General features: G+C 52.3%; 1 protein-coding gene across 2 annotated transcripts in view; it reads left to right on the plus strand.

Annotated features, from left to right (window-relative positions):
• Window positions 1-15,188, plus strand: part of DNAH1 (dynein axonemal heavy chain 1) — a 1,443,760-nt gene that overhangs the window by 1,356,091 nt on the left and 72,481 nt on the right. The window lies entirely within an intron of this gene.

The following is a 15,188-nucleotide window of genomic DNA, read 5'->3' on the forward strand; positions in this document are numbered from 1 at the left end:
GTGTTTGTGAGCGAACTATTGGGAAAAGCTTTCCAGAGTCTTCAGAAGTTCCACCCTGCATTGGTGGAAGTCGGTGCAAAATGTTTTCTTCCACTGGGCTGTTTTACACTAGGGCAGAGAAGCTGACTCGTTGGTTATTGGTGTCTCTGGGCTTTGCAAGGGTTGCTAAGGGCTATGTTCCCTCTTTGCCATTTAATACATGTTTTCTGGAAGTAGGAATTTAGATGATCTCGCTGTTTTTGGCAATAAAACAATTGAACAAGCAGCTGGTAGAAAACCCTCCTTGTACAGGTAATACTCCCCTTTCCTTTAAGCCTACATCTCTGACTTCATTTACTGATTCTTAACATCTATGTGGGATCAAACAAGAAGGTCTTCCAAAATGCAAATCATACATTATGCGCATAAGGGGCTGTATTATAGAAGTGTACCTGGGTGCAACGTACATTTGCACCTGCTTTGCGCACCTGGGGCACTGTGGTATTACAGAAGAGGCCGCAGATGCTTGTACGTCCCAGGGCAGGACTGGCTGTAGCGGACACCGGGCAATCCCCCGGTGCACCGCACTGGTGGGGGGCGGTTTGGGGCCCCGGGGGGCCTTTTTTGTTATAGGGCCGTTTTTGCAGAATAGCTGCAAAATCGGCCCTGTAACAAAATCGGCCGAAAACTTGCCCTGGCAAAGAGCTCTGCGTCACCCCCAACAACCCGGGAAGGGGGAGGGTGGGGCCGAACACTTTGCCAGGGCCGGTTTTGGATCCCAGTCCGGCCCTGGTACGTCCCCTTCTGTAATACTGAAAATGTTGGCGCACATACAGTGCCAGCGCTTCCTCAAGAGGTTGTTCCCTCATTTGCATTGGGGGCTTGGCCCTATGTAAATGAGGGAATGCCTTTGCCCCAGCACCCGGGCTGTATTACAGACGTGGATGCAGAGGCAACAAGCATTTACAATGCAATGATCTCTGCATTATTAAAGGTAGAGCTATTGGCATTGCTCATGACATTTTTCTATTTTTTTTAAAATCATAAATAAATGGCACTATCATTTACATTGCCAATAGCTTAATTGTTAAATAAATGGCATTGTCATTTACAATGCCAATAGCTTAATAGCTCGCAAATGCATGACCTATTGCATTTACACCCACACAGAGCCACACACACAAAGCCACCCACACACACAGAGCCACACACACACACACAGAGCCACACACAGAGCCACACACACACACACACACACACACACACAGCGAGCCACACACACACACAGCGAGCCCCACACACAGCGAGCCCCACACACAGTGAGCCCCAAACACAGCGAGCCCCACACACCCAGAGCCCCCCACACCCAGAGCCCCCCACACACCCAGAGCCCCCCACAAACCCAGAGCCCTCCACACACCCAGAGCCCCCCACACACTCAGAGCCTCCCACACACCCAGAGCCACACACCCAGGAGAGCAAGCACAGCGAGGGGGCAGGGAAGCAAGAACAGCGAGGGGGCAGAGAAGCAAGCACAGCGAGGGGGCAGGGAAGCAAGCACAGCCAGGGTGCAGGGAAGCAAGCAAGGCCAGGGGGCAGGGGAGCAAGCACAGCCAGGGGGCAGGGGAGCAAGCACAGCCAGGGGGCAGGGGAGCAAGCACAGCCAGGGGGCAGGGGAGCAAGCACAGCCAGGGGGCAGGGGACCAAGCACAGCCAGGGGGCAGGGGAGCAAGCACAACCGGAAAAGAAGAGCTCGCATCAGCATGCCCAGAATAGCCCAGCTGAAACGCTGTTTTCAAACCCACGATCGGTCCTGGTGGGAGGACGCGATCGTAATCACTCAAAGTGTGCCTGGATCTTACAGCTGGGAGGATACACAGGCGTAGGGCAGTCACAGAGAAGCTGCAGCTCGTTCGCCACAGCTTTGTTGTGCACTCAGCAACCCCCACCAGATGAAGCAGCCCGCCGGTCTCTCACCATCTTTAAAAGCCTCCACGGCACAGAGAGTCAGAGTTCCGCCGCCTCGCCCAGCACCGAACACAGTCTTGTGTCTGATACCTGTGAGGGAGGCGCCGTGCCCGACCCCTCTTGCCAGCGGCTGTATAAACATTGGCCGGCTATCGCGCTGGGTCCGCTTCACTTCAGGAGTGCTTCGGGATGCCCAGGGTGTTTCCTTTGTTCCGCTGCTCGGAGCTGGTGGTCGCCATCTGACTGTAGGAGCACGTGAAACAGGCTTCCTACAAGCAGAACGTAATACTACAGGAATTACTCTACCGAGGACAAAAGACCAAAAGACAAACGAACAGCACCGTTGGGGGAGAGGGGGAGCAGAATTAAGCAACCTTTGTAACTAAATTCCTAGAGACTGTTTCCTGCATCCAAAGGGGAAACCCACAGCTCAAAACATGAAAAACCTGTAACTGAACAAAGCTTTTGTGGAAAGAGTTGGATACAAATGCGAGCTTTATAGATGTATGCTCAGGGTGCATCCTTATTGAAGGTGGGGCATTGGAGGTGCTAAATCCACTAATAAATGTTTTTATTAGCTGGTCGGGTCGGAGGTTCCTGGTCAGCTGTGTCGAGATTCCTTGATTACAGCAGCGTTGGAGACACAGACACACACATCCAAATCTTTCAGGTGTTACTGTATACCAAGCCCTGCTCACTTCTTACCTCCCTCCCAGAACCTCCCTCCTCCCCCATACACACACACACACCAGGGCATGGAAAATAAATGGAATAAAATCATGCAAATTTAGACCTGGTGGCTTATACCCTCCCAAAATGAGGCTATCCCCTACCCCCGGCCACATTGTTTTTTAAGACCTCATTTCAACAGAGTCCCACACACACATTACAGATGTGCAGATACTCCTGCTAACAGAAATATGTTCTCTTTAAAGAGCTAAACACACACACTTGCACGTATTAACCCGCCAAGCCATCTTCGTGTCACAGGAATCGGTGACCAGCAGGTACCCACATAGCACTGGCAGGCACCCAGCTCTTGAGCTATCTTTCTGGGACTGGAGCTTGTACATTGCAAGTGACAATGGCCTACATTTACTCCTGGTTGGAACGGTTCTGAAGTTCTTCTTGTGCAACACACAGATACCTCAGTGCTGGGGTCGATTTAAGGGTTTTAAAAATGTTATTACATTCCAAAATACAAACTTTCTGCCTCAAAAGACCCCCACCTACCTTCTAACCTTCTCTATTCTTCCAATACACCTCATACTAGCCGCTATTGCGTTTTAGTTGGGTAAGCTACTGTGCTCGTCGATATCTCGTGCTCACATGCCCACGGTCTAACTGACATCAAAATTAACTCTTTATACCCGAGTAATCAATGGGGGCTGTATGGCCTTTCCTCCAGATTCTAGAGCAGCAGCAGTTATTATAACTATAATCTTTTCCCCATTCTTGATAGACCCTTTTCAGAGCTGCATGTGTTGATTTAGATATGCGTGTCAAATGTGTCATTTTTCACTGCAATGTGATAAACAAGTCTGCTTGAATATTACAGTATTTAGTCTGAACCTCGTTCTCTGTTAGAATTTTTTTTTTAATTGTTATGGACAAGGCATCATGGAAGCTCATAATCTCATTTCTTGAATGTTTTTCTAATAATAAAGGAGACCATTTCACAGAATTGAAACAAGTAATCGTTTAATCAGGCCTTCTTCTGCTCATTGTTTACTTTAAAGGGTTCATCAATGAATTATTCATATACTGTGCATTAGGATAGGATTTCAATTTTAAAATACATATTTAAAATATCCATTGTTTCCTAGTGTTCTTGAGTATGCCTTTCAATTATAAAAGATGGTCTGGGTTCCACTAATCTTCCTTGTGATTTCTCACAGAATTGATTGTTACTAGAAAGGCATCTCATTCAGGTATTGCTCAGTGGGCATGGGGGTGGGGGGGGGTCAGTCCAGTTGGCTCTCTTTCTAGGATTGGCACATTGACAAAGTTGTTAGTGCCAAGGGATCTAGAAAGTCAATCCCGGGCCATGTTCTGAAATATTGACCCAGGAAACATATCACAGTGACGCAAGAGTATTCACAGTATGCACTCTTATTTACCTCTGGTGCATTGGCCCAATACTATTACCCTTCAATGGGTTAGGCAAGTTATCAAACCGCGCTCCTGATTCTCCTTTGGTAGCTCAGGATAGCAGTCCCTCCTCACCCCAGCAGGTGGCAGTAGGTTTGGAACGCAAATGCATTCTCACATAATAAATTAATTATCTAGTCAGAGGTAACGCTTATAAATAGAAAGGGAATATAGTCATATGCAAGGAAGATGGGACAGTTGGAACACAAGCTCATTTACATTCCCTTATTTAGACTAATTCTATCATTAGCACTGACTTGCACTCATTCATTTTCACCTACTCTTGTGCACTCACTGTCACCCTGAATCACTCATTCGTACTCTCTCACTCACTCTTACTCTCACTCACTTATAGTTATTCACTCATTTTATCACACACACATATCCACAATCCCATATACATGCTTACACATGTACACGATCTCTCACCCAAACTCACTCACATACACACACACAACATACATTCAGGGCCGGACTGGCCGTTGCAGGCACCGGGCAATCCCCCGGTGTGCTGCAAGGGTGGGGGCTGGATTTGGGCCCCTGGGGACCGTTTTTGTTACAGGGCCATTTTTGCAGCATAGCTGCAAAATCAGCCCTATAACAAAATCTGCGGGAAACCGCCCCGGCAAAGAGCTCGGTGGCACCCCAAACCCCCGGGGGTGGGGGGGTTGAACGGTCGAGCACTTTTCCAGGGCCGGTTTTGGTTCCCAGTCCGGCCCTGCATGCATTAAACAAAAAACAAATCTTATCTAAGATGCCAGTGAAGGTCAAGATGTAGTTCCTTCATTTTCTATTACATTAATAGTGAATAATAAACTATTATTCACTATTAATATAATAAAAATGAGCAGAAAATGAGGTTTGAAACTGACTCTGATAATGCGAGACACAGACACCCCTCTGTTCTTGGCACTGATTTTGCTACCTCTGTGGCCAGGGTCACAAAGGCAGTGTCAGGGGTAGCAAGGGGCAAGCTATGGGCGACCCCTAAATGACATCCACGGTTCTTGAAAATAAAATGTGAGACCTGTAATTGTTTGAAAGTGAAAGACCTCGTGGGGGACAAATCCAGCTATTCCCAACGAATTTGTGATACATCGGCAAATGTTCGCCTTTCAATTGGCAATAAACCCGTTTCTAAGCGCTCCCATTTGTTGTCAATAATGAATCTGAAACAACAGATTAAGCAATTTGAGCAGAATCCCGTTTTTAGGGGCGGAGGTATTAGAGGTAAAGTCTCCTGATACAACGAATATCCGTGTAGCCATTGGCTACATCTGCTGCCTATCAATTAACCTACTAATAGCCCCAGAGGAGAGGCGCACACGTAGAAATATATATTTATAGCGTGCGTGCGCCGTCACTAATGTACACTTTGCCCAGTCCCCGATTATGCCTTGGGATAGGCAAGATTTCAAATTCAGTTTCCCACGAATTTCTCAAATATTACCAATCCCTATAACCCACCCAACGCTCTCCCAGCACATGCACCGCTCGCAGGCAGCTCGAGAGAGGCAGTAACCACAGAAGCAACAAGTAGAATTAGTCAGTGCTGTGCATGGCGCCCGCTAATGTCACTTTACTTTCCACTAAAGCGCCTTGGGCTGGAAGCATATTGTGTACGGCCATAGCAAGGACATAGTACATTTTTCGACAAGGATCTGTCTGGGCGTCGGATCAATACCCTATGATTCTGGGGTCTCCTGTGCCTTAAATAACAAACATGAACGTGACCTTGTGTCATGTAACTGGTGCGCATAAACGTTATAAATAAATAAAGCGCTCCAATACCTTCGGGTCAAGTTCGCGCTAGATTAAAACTGCCAAAAAACAAACCCCATCGCCTTCTAAAGAAGGAGCAAAAAATCACAGACATGCGCGAGTAAGTACCACTTAAACGTTACGTTATTGCTACTACTGACCAAACATAAGTATAAAATGAAAGACACCCTCCGAGCGAGAGCTCCCGGGGATGTTTTTTTGTGGTAAATAGTTAATTAATTTTGCACCAAAGTGCTTTACGTTTTACGTGACTCCACTAGTCCGACCTGCCCCCACAGGTTACCCTCATCCCTAGGGGCTGTCCTTTGCCGAGAATGCTATATAATCAGTGGTTCTTGCCCTGTACAGTTGGGTGAAGAGGTTGCCTACTAGCAAGTCTCTCGGGGTAAATGCAATATTAATCCACACACCATTGTAAACCTCTACAGAGTATTATAGCAAATACTCTGTAGAGGTTTACAATGCTTCTGGAAGGAACCTCTCCAATAGGAAGTATAAATCATGCGTGGTCAGGACATTTATTTGATCTTGTTAAAATAAATGCATATGGAGAATCACTCAAATCCCTGAACTCGGTCACGTCTCATTAAGAACCAAAACTAGAATAAAGTGTACGTTTCTTACCTGCCACCGTGCATACACGCGCTGTGAAGAGTTTCTAAGTTGAGCAGATTCAGGAAGAGGAGCCGTTTGTGTTCCACCTTCACGTGAGGCTGCCTGGGCAGATGTAAACAAGGCGCGCGTCTGCAGTCTGTCAGGGACTTGAGCTCTCGCCCGCCTCGGGTGACACCTATCCCGCAGCTCTCCTCATCATCGTCACCTCGGCTGAGGCCAGATAACAGTAATAAATGTGCGAGGCGGGCTGGCTCTACACAAACACGCTCGTTGTCACCGCATGGTCACATCCTTTCGGTTTCAATGCCTCGCTTCCTTGCCCCACGCCCTTCCCTCTGTGTCTCTCCGTCAGTGCCTTTCAAAGCTAGTTCCAAGTCGGTGACAAAACTAACGCCCCCCCTCCCCTCCCCGACGCTGAGATCCTGTGCGGGCGGGTTGCAGACACAGAGGGAGGGGGCGGGAACAGCTCTGCAGGAAAACAGCTCACCTTCACTGCGGTGCTGCCTTCAGGCTCGCGGGCGACTCGAGGAGGAGGCTTCCTTCACTTGAAGACTCGGCAGTGGACAGGCAACAATGGCGGCCAAAAGCTTCTGAAAAATTTCGGATTCGGGGGCGTGGTTTTGCTGTCCTGAGTGACGGACAACGTCACTGTCTAAAGAACAGCAAAACTTACGCCCCCAAATCCGAAAAAGACGGAGCTTCTTTGGAGGGACGGCTCTCTCCTCCAATGGCTGGCCTCCGTTTAGGAAGCCAGCCAATGGAGGAGAGACAGGGTAGGGAGGCGGGTTCCAAAGCGCTACTAAGGGTCATTAAATCTCCGACCGCAGACTGTGCAAGCGCAGCCATCTGAAAGAAACAGGTTAGTATTAGATTCCTTACCTTAGAATATCCCCAGGCGTCAGTCTGGATCCGGAAACTTTTGCGTAGCAGTACCCCTGCGCGTCGGTAGGCGTCGTCTGCAGGCGTCCCCTGCGGCTCCGCGTCGTCGGCGTCGTGCGCCGTGATGACGTCGCTGGAGTATATAGACGCCGCCTCCGCGCGCTGACGTCAGTTCTTCTTTTTTCCGCGCCAGTTAGCGCAGATCCGAAGAGCAGTACTCCGGTCTTTTGACCAAGTTTTTTGTTAACTGATTGATCCTTACGGTGCCGGTAGGATGCCCGGTTTCAAGAGTTGTGACGAGTGCGACCGCATGATGTCGGTCACCGACCACCATCGACTCTGCCTCCGGTGTCTGGGCGCGGACCACGACGTGGAGTCCTGCGTCGACTGTCGGGCCTTGACTGGAAAAGCTAGGCGGGAGCGGTCCCGCAAGCTTCTCGAACTCCGGTTGTCGGCCCCGCGTCGAGAGCGGTCCCGGTCCGGTCGGAGGTCGAGGGAGCGGTCGAGGGAGCGGTCGCGGAGCCGCCATGGGCGCTCCGGGAGTCGCCACCATTCCTCCGGCTCGTCAGGTAAGCACAAGAAGTCGGGGCGTCGCCATCGCACCCCCGACTCCCCCCGACGCCCGCGTGCTGCGGCCGGGGGCTCGGGTGACCCCACCCCCGCGGTCCCGCATGGGTCGCCGACGCCGTCTGCCCCACACCTGTCGGTCCCTGGGGAAGGCGCGTCGCGTGAGGAGATCGAGGCCTTCCTCATTGCTATGAGGGCGAGGTCTTCTCCGGCGGGGCCTTCGGCGCCTGCGGGCCCGTCGGTCCCGTCTGGGGGCCCGAGCGGTTCGGGTGCTCCTGCCCCGGCGCCGCCGGTGGCTCCGGCCCCGGCGCCGCTGGTTCCCTCTGGTTCGTCGCCGGCTGGTCTCCCGGCCTCTCCGGCGTCGGTTCCTGTGGGCCAGCCCATGGTACCGCCCCCGCGTGGTGCAGCGACTCCGCCGTCGGCTCCGGCCGGCGTCGGGTCCCCGGCACCGACGCCGCGCGGCGCCACCCCCCTTTCCTCCCCGACTCCGGACTCGGAGCCGGACCGGCGTCGGCCGACGCCGGACCCGACGCCGATGGGGCCTGTTGACCCCGATGTCTATATCGTCGACCCAGAATATGGGTATGACGAGGAGGAGTATGGAGAGGGTTGGGAGGGGTCTGAGGACCCTCTATCCCGTGCCTGCCAGTACGATGTGGACTGGGTAGGTGATCTGGGTGATGCCAGTGGCCTGGACGAGTCGCCCAACCCTGGGTTTGTCTCTCCGTCCCCTGTGGCGTCCGAGGCGGGTGCTGCCTATTCGGTGGTCCTGATGAGGGCTGCCAAGGCCTTACACCTTGAGCTCCCCGTTGCGAAGGTCAAACCGAATATCCTGACGGAAGTTTTTTAAACCGCAGTCATGCCCCCAGGAGCCTCTGCTGCCGTTTAATGAGGCCCTGACGGATGTCCTTCTGGGCACCTGGTCCAGGCCCGCCTCTGGTGCGCCGGTTGACCGGAACGTTGCCAGGCGTCACCGTCCCTGCGCGGACGACCCTGCCTTCCTGTCCACCCATCCCTCCCCGGAGAGTCTGGTGATCCAGGCCTCCACTTCGCAGTCCGCATTTCCGTCGGCTCCGCCCGACCGGGAATCAAAGAGGTACGACCAATTCGGAAAGAAAGTGTTTTCCTCTTTGAGTGCTGGGCTGCGGTCTTGTAACACCGCGTGCCTCTTGGGCCGCTACACCCACTCCCTGTGGGATACGGTCGAGGAGTGTTTGCCGCAATGCCCCCAGGAAGTGCGGGACAAGCTCACCCGGGCCTTTGTTGAAGGCCGGGATGCGGCGCGGTACTCGATCCGTTGTGGTCTGGACACCACGGACTCACTGGGACGGGCCATGTCCACTACGGTGGCGATTCGTCGCCATGCCTGGCTGAGATCTGCCAACTTCTCACCAGACGTCCAAAATACGCTTATGGACATGCCATTTGATGGCAGTCGCCTATTTGGTGACAAAGCGGACCACGCGCTGGAGCGCTTCAAGGACTCCAGGGTCACGGCCAAGTCCTTGGGTCTCTCGACCCAGACCCAGCGCCAGCAGACGGGTTCGTTTCGGCCCTTTCGTGGCCAAGGGAGAGGAGGTCCCACACGTGCTGCCAGCCACGCGGCGCAGAGCGCTCCCCAGCGCGGTGGCGCCCGTGGTTTCCGCCGTGGTGGCGGTAGAGGCCAGCGTCGTGGTCAGTCCACGCCTCCCTCCGCTGCGGCATCCAAGCCTTCCTAGTCCGAGCTTTCGGGCTCACGTGACGCCAGTGGGTGGCAGGGTTCGCCATCACCACTCCCGCTGGCGCGCGATAACATCGGACAGGTGGGTGCTGCAGCTTGTCCGAAGGGGCTATGCCCTCCCCTTCGAGTCCACTCCTCCAGCCATGCCACCGCAGAACCACCGTGTGTCGGGGGACCACTTGACTCTTCTGCGGGAGGAAGTTACGGCCCTCTTGGCCAAGGGGGCCATCGAGCGCGTTCCTGGGCCAGAAGTAGGGTGTGGTTGCTACTCCCACTACTTTCTGGTACCCAAGAAGGACAAGGGAGGCCTGCGTCCTATCTTGGATCTACGGAACGTCAACGGCTTCCTCCGGAAGGAGAAGTTCAAGATGTTGACTTTGGCTCAGGTCTTGGCTGCTCTAGACCCACAAGACTGGATGGTAGCGTTGGACTTGCAGGATGCGTACTTTCACATCCCCGTCCTGCCGGCCCACCGGCGTTACCTGCGGTTCACGGTAGGCCACGAGCATTTTCAGTTTATCGTGCTCCCATTCGGCCTTACCAGCGCCCCACGGGTGTTCACGAAAGTGATGGCGGTGGTCGCAGCTCATCTGCGCCGGTTAGGGGTTTCAGTCTTCCCCTACCTCGACGACTGGCTGTTGAAGGCGGGCTCGCCCCAGACAGTCGTCCACCACCTTCAGATGACGGCAGACCTCCTGCACGAGTTGGGGTTTTCCATCAATGTGCCGAAATCACACCTGTGTCCCTCTCAAAAGCTCCTTTTCATCGGAGCGGTTCTCGACTCGGCGCAGTTTCGGGTTTATCCCCCGGAACGGCGGGTCCGGGATATTCAGGCTCTGATTCCCATCTTTCAGCCGTTATCCCGGGTTTCGGTCAGGTTGACGCTGCGGCTTCTGGGGCTGATGGCCTCCTGCATCCTTCTGGTGCATCACGCCAGATGGCGGATGCGGGCTCTGCAGTGGGACCTGAAGTTTCAGTGGGCCCAGCATCAGGGCAACCTATCCGACCATGTCCTGATCTCGGAGGGCACTGCGAGACAGTTGCAGTGGTGGCTTACAGACCGCGATTGGGTCAGGGGCAGATCCCTCTCCCTTCCCCAGCCGGAGCACGTGGTTGTGACGGACGCGTCCCTCCAAGGCTGGGGTGGCCACTTGGGAGAGGCGGAGATCAGAGGCCTCTGGTCTCCGGCGGAGTCCCGGCTCCATATCAACATGTTGGAGCTGCGGGCGATTCGCCTGGCACTGAAGGCATTCCTCCCCTTTGTCAACGGGAGTGTAGTGCAGGTGTTCACGGACAACACCACCGCCATGTGGTACTGCAACAAACAGGGCGGTGTGGGGTCGTGGACCCTTTGCCAAGAGGCTCTGCGCCTCTGGCAATGGCTGGAACGTCAGGGCGTGACTCTGACGGTTCAACACCTGGCAGGTTCTCTGAACGCCAGGGCGGACGAACTCAGCCGTCGGTGCTCGGTGGATCACGAATGGCGTCTGAACTCGGATGTGGCGAGAGGCCTCTTTCAGCAATGGGGAGAGCCTTGGTTAGATCTATTCGCCACAGAAGAGAACGCGCAATGTCATCAGTTCTGCGCGTTGGAGTTTCCAAGACGGCACTCGCTCGGCGACGCCTTTCGGCGCGAGTGGAGTTGCGGTCTGTTGTACGCCTTTCCGCCTATACCACTTCTGCCCAGAGTGCTGAAGAAGATCAGGCGCGACCGGGCCCATGTTATCCTTGTGGCTCCGGACTGGGCTCGAAGGTACTGGTATCCCGAGCTACTCAGCATGACAGTCGGTCCCTCGATCCGCCTGCCCCTTCAGGAGGACCTTCTGTCGCAGCAGCAGGGGACGGTCCTCCACCCGAACCTGTCCAGTCTCCACCTCCATGCGTGGAGATTGAGCGGCGACAGTTGAGGCCATTTGACTTGCCTCCTGAAGTCTGTGATGTCATTCTGGCAGCCAGGCGTCCCTCCACAAAGTCGGTATACGCCTGCCGGTGGAACAGATTTGTGGCATGGTGCACAGCAAAGGCTGTGGATCCCCTTTCTGCCCCTCTATCTGAGGTTCTCCTCTTCCTCCTTTCCCTTGCCCAGCAGGGCTCTGCTCTGGGCACTATCAAGGGCTATCTTTCTGCCCTTTCCGCCTTCTTGAGGCTACCTGATCAGCCATCTTTGTTCAAGTCCCCTATTGTGTTGAGATTCTTAAAGGGCATCACGCACATGTATCCTCCAGCTCCGTTCGTGATGCCTCAGTGGGACTTGAACCTGGTTTTGACTTTCCTGATGTGCGCTCCCTTTGAGCCCCTTCATTCCTGTCCTCTCCGTCTTCTCACCTTAAAGACGGCCTTCCTGGTAGCCATCACCTCTGCCAGGAGAGTGAGTGAGCTCCAGGCTCTTTCTGTTCAACCTCCTTTCTTGTCTGTTCATCCTGATAAGGTGGTTCTTCGGACCAGACCTTCTTTCCTGCCCAAGGTAGTCTCTGCTTTTCACATTGGGCAGTCCATCACCTTGCCCTCCTTCTTCCCGCCTCCGCATCCTTCAAAGGATGAAGAGCGGCTCCATCGTCTGGACCCAAATCGTGCGCTTTCATTCTATATGGATCGCACACGCCAGTTCCGGGTGGATGACCAACTGTTTGTTGGCTACGTGGGTGAGAAGAAGGGAAGGGCGGTACAGAAACGGACCATCTCTCGGTGGGTCGTCCTGTGCATCAAAGCATGCTACTCTTTGGCTCGGAAGGAGCCTCCTGTTGGGCTGAGGGCCCATTCCACTCGGGCCACGGCGGCTACTACTGCCCTGGGCCGGGGAGTCCCTTTGCAGGACATTTGCCAGGCGGCCACGTGGGCCTCGCTGCACACCTTTGCGAGGCACTACTGCCTGGACAGTCAAGTCCGGAGGGATGGCTTCTTTGGCCGTTCGGTCCTCCAGGACTTTCTGGTGTAGGTTGTATTGGTTCGCAGACCCACCACCGGGGTTGGTATTGCTGGGGTATCTATTCTAAGGTAAGGAATCTAATACTAACCTGTTTCTTTCAGATGAACAAGTTACTTACCTTCGGTAACGATATATCTGTAAGAAACAGTAGTTAGTATTAGATTCCTTACCGCCCCGCCCATCCTCCCCGTTCTGCGAACTGATACCTAGGGTTAGGGACATCCCTTTCAGGGCCCTAGTTTCAAATGGCACCAGTGTTGGTTCTCACATGGCTCTGCGTGTTCTGGCGCGGAAAAGCTGTGTGCAAAGAACTGACGTCAGCGCGCGGAGGCGGCGTCTATATACTCCAGCGACGTCATCACGGCGCACGACGCCGACGACGCGGAGCCGCAGGGGACGCCTGCAGACGACGCCTACCGACGCGCAGGGGTACTGCTACGCAAAAGTTTCCGGATCCAGACTGACGCCTGGGGATATTCTAAGGTAAGGAATCTAATACTAACTACTGTTTCTTACAGATATATCGTTACCGAAGGTAAGTAACTTGTTCTTTAGGTCCGAGACCTAAAAAGGCTCTCAAGAGGTGCACTGACAGTGCGCCACCTTTTAGTCAGTGCGCCTCCTAATTGCAGCCCTCTGGCTGGGGAAAAAGGAGGTCCCATGGACCCCCCATAAATGTGCATTTTAAAATGTGTGCCTGGCGCAATCAAGGAAATCACGCGCACATCACTTTCCTGCACTTGACTACACGTCTCCTTTTACTTAAAAACCGGGCACATCGTTTCACGACAGATCAACACCATTGAGTCACCCATGCTTCCCTCCGCCTTGTATTCACTTTCAGCTGTAGCTACGTGGAGCACATTGCAGGTTCCACACATCACTAAGCCCTTCGCATTTCACATTCGTTTTAGACCGATGGCACTTGCATGACTCCCGTTTCAAGATTATTTCTAGTCCTTTATTTCTACACCTGGTTCCTGACCCATACATCCTTTTTCCATTTACTTACAGTACAATCTGAACCCCCTGACGAAGAGGACTTTCCTCGAAATGCATTGGGGATTTCAACCATGTACACAATGTGAATTTTGGAATTTCTGAATAACTTGGATATAATCAAATCGTGACCATTAATTTGTTTGGAAAATATAATTATTTGAAACTATAAAAGTGTAAATACACATGGATTAACAAAGAAAAAATACAAAGTGAATAAAACTTTGAATTATTCAACCATACTCTGGAAACATTTTGCTTTATTAGCACAGAGGAGTGATCAGGTCATCCACCTTGTGCCTACAAGGTCTGACATTGTAATTTACCCTTTCGCCCTTTCTGGACAGTAAGGGCAGCATCCTGATCACCCTAAGAGATCCGTCTTTCCCCGAATACCCAGTTCAACTACATAGTTGTACCCCGGAGTGCAGCGGACACCCTTCTTTTCTTCTATCACCTTCTGTCCATCCGCTCTTGCACCCACCAATTGAAAACCATGTCTTATACAGACATAGCGAACTTAACGTCAAACAAAGCTGACACCTTTGAATTTTCCACTGAGGACACAGAACGCATCTACACCCTCATTCAGGAACCAGAGTGTTTCACTTCCAGTACTGGATCAATACAATCCAACATTCGACAACTCTTGTATGCAGCCAAAAGAGAGATCAACCAACGGTTACACGCGAGCACATTAATCCGCTATCACAAGGTGTCAAGAATTCCAAGAGGATTACGCATACCATTAAAATCGACCTTATGTAAAAATAACATCAAATTCACCGAAAGATGGTATGGAATACTCAATAAGTGCTCACTCGTTCTTATCTTACTCATAGTTGAAGAACTATCAAAAATGCTGGAAGACGTTACCACTGAAGTAGCTTAGCTCAAAGACGAACTTACCTCCAAATTGACCTCAGATGAATTGCGCCAAACCTTGGAAGACGTTAACACACAACTAGAGAATTACACAAAAGAGATTAATGAGCGCAAACTACGCAAGTTCAAACGCGATACAGTAGACTACAAGCTAGGTGAAGTTTACAACTGGGCCGAAATTTACGCGGCCAGAAGACAACAGAGAACACAATACAACAAATCGTCTGCAGGCGACACATCTTCTTCAGATGGTTCCTCATACAATCGTCAACCAAGACAAGACTCCAGACAAACTCCACACCCAGCTCCACCGCAATCTGGAAGAATCCCCTCCAGTGTACCTTCGGCAAGCGATGCATCAACTAGTCACTCTACATCCCAAAGCACTGGACCGGTACCTTTTTTAGGGGTAGGCACAGACGCAACAGGAGATCCCGGCGAACGCAATTTAACAGAACAACAGCGACCCATCGCACAATCAACGAGGAGCCACAGAATTTGATTATAAACATCTCCAATACTAACATCTCAACCACACAAAACAGAGTCTTGCAAAAAGGGACTTCTTTCGTTCCCACCTATAACACCAACGAGCTTGAGTCTCAAGTAAGCTTTTACAAATTCATGCGCACTCTAAGACTACGCCATTTTTTCTCTAATGTGTGCACCACTTCTACCACGACTGAAGACAACACCATCATGGATCTACGTCCCAAG

The sequence above is a fragment of the Lissotriton helveticus genome, chromosome 9, assembly GCF_964261635.1.
Source record: "Lissotriton helveticus chromosome 9, aLisHel1.1, whole genome shotgun sequence".
In the NCBI taxonomy this organism is placed as follows: domain Eukaryota; kingdom Metazoa; phylum Chordata; class Amphibia; order Caudata; family Salamandridae; genus Lissotriton; species Lissotriton helveticus.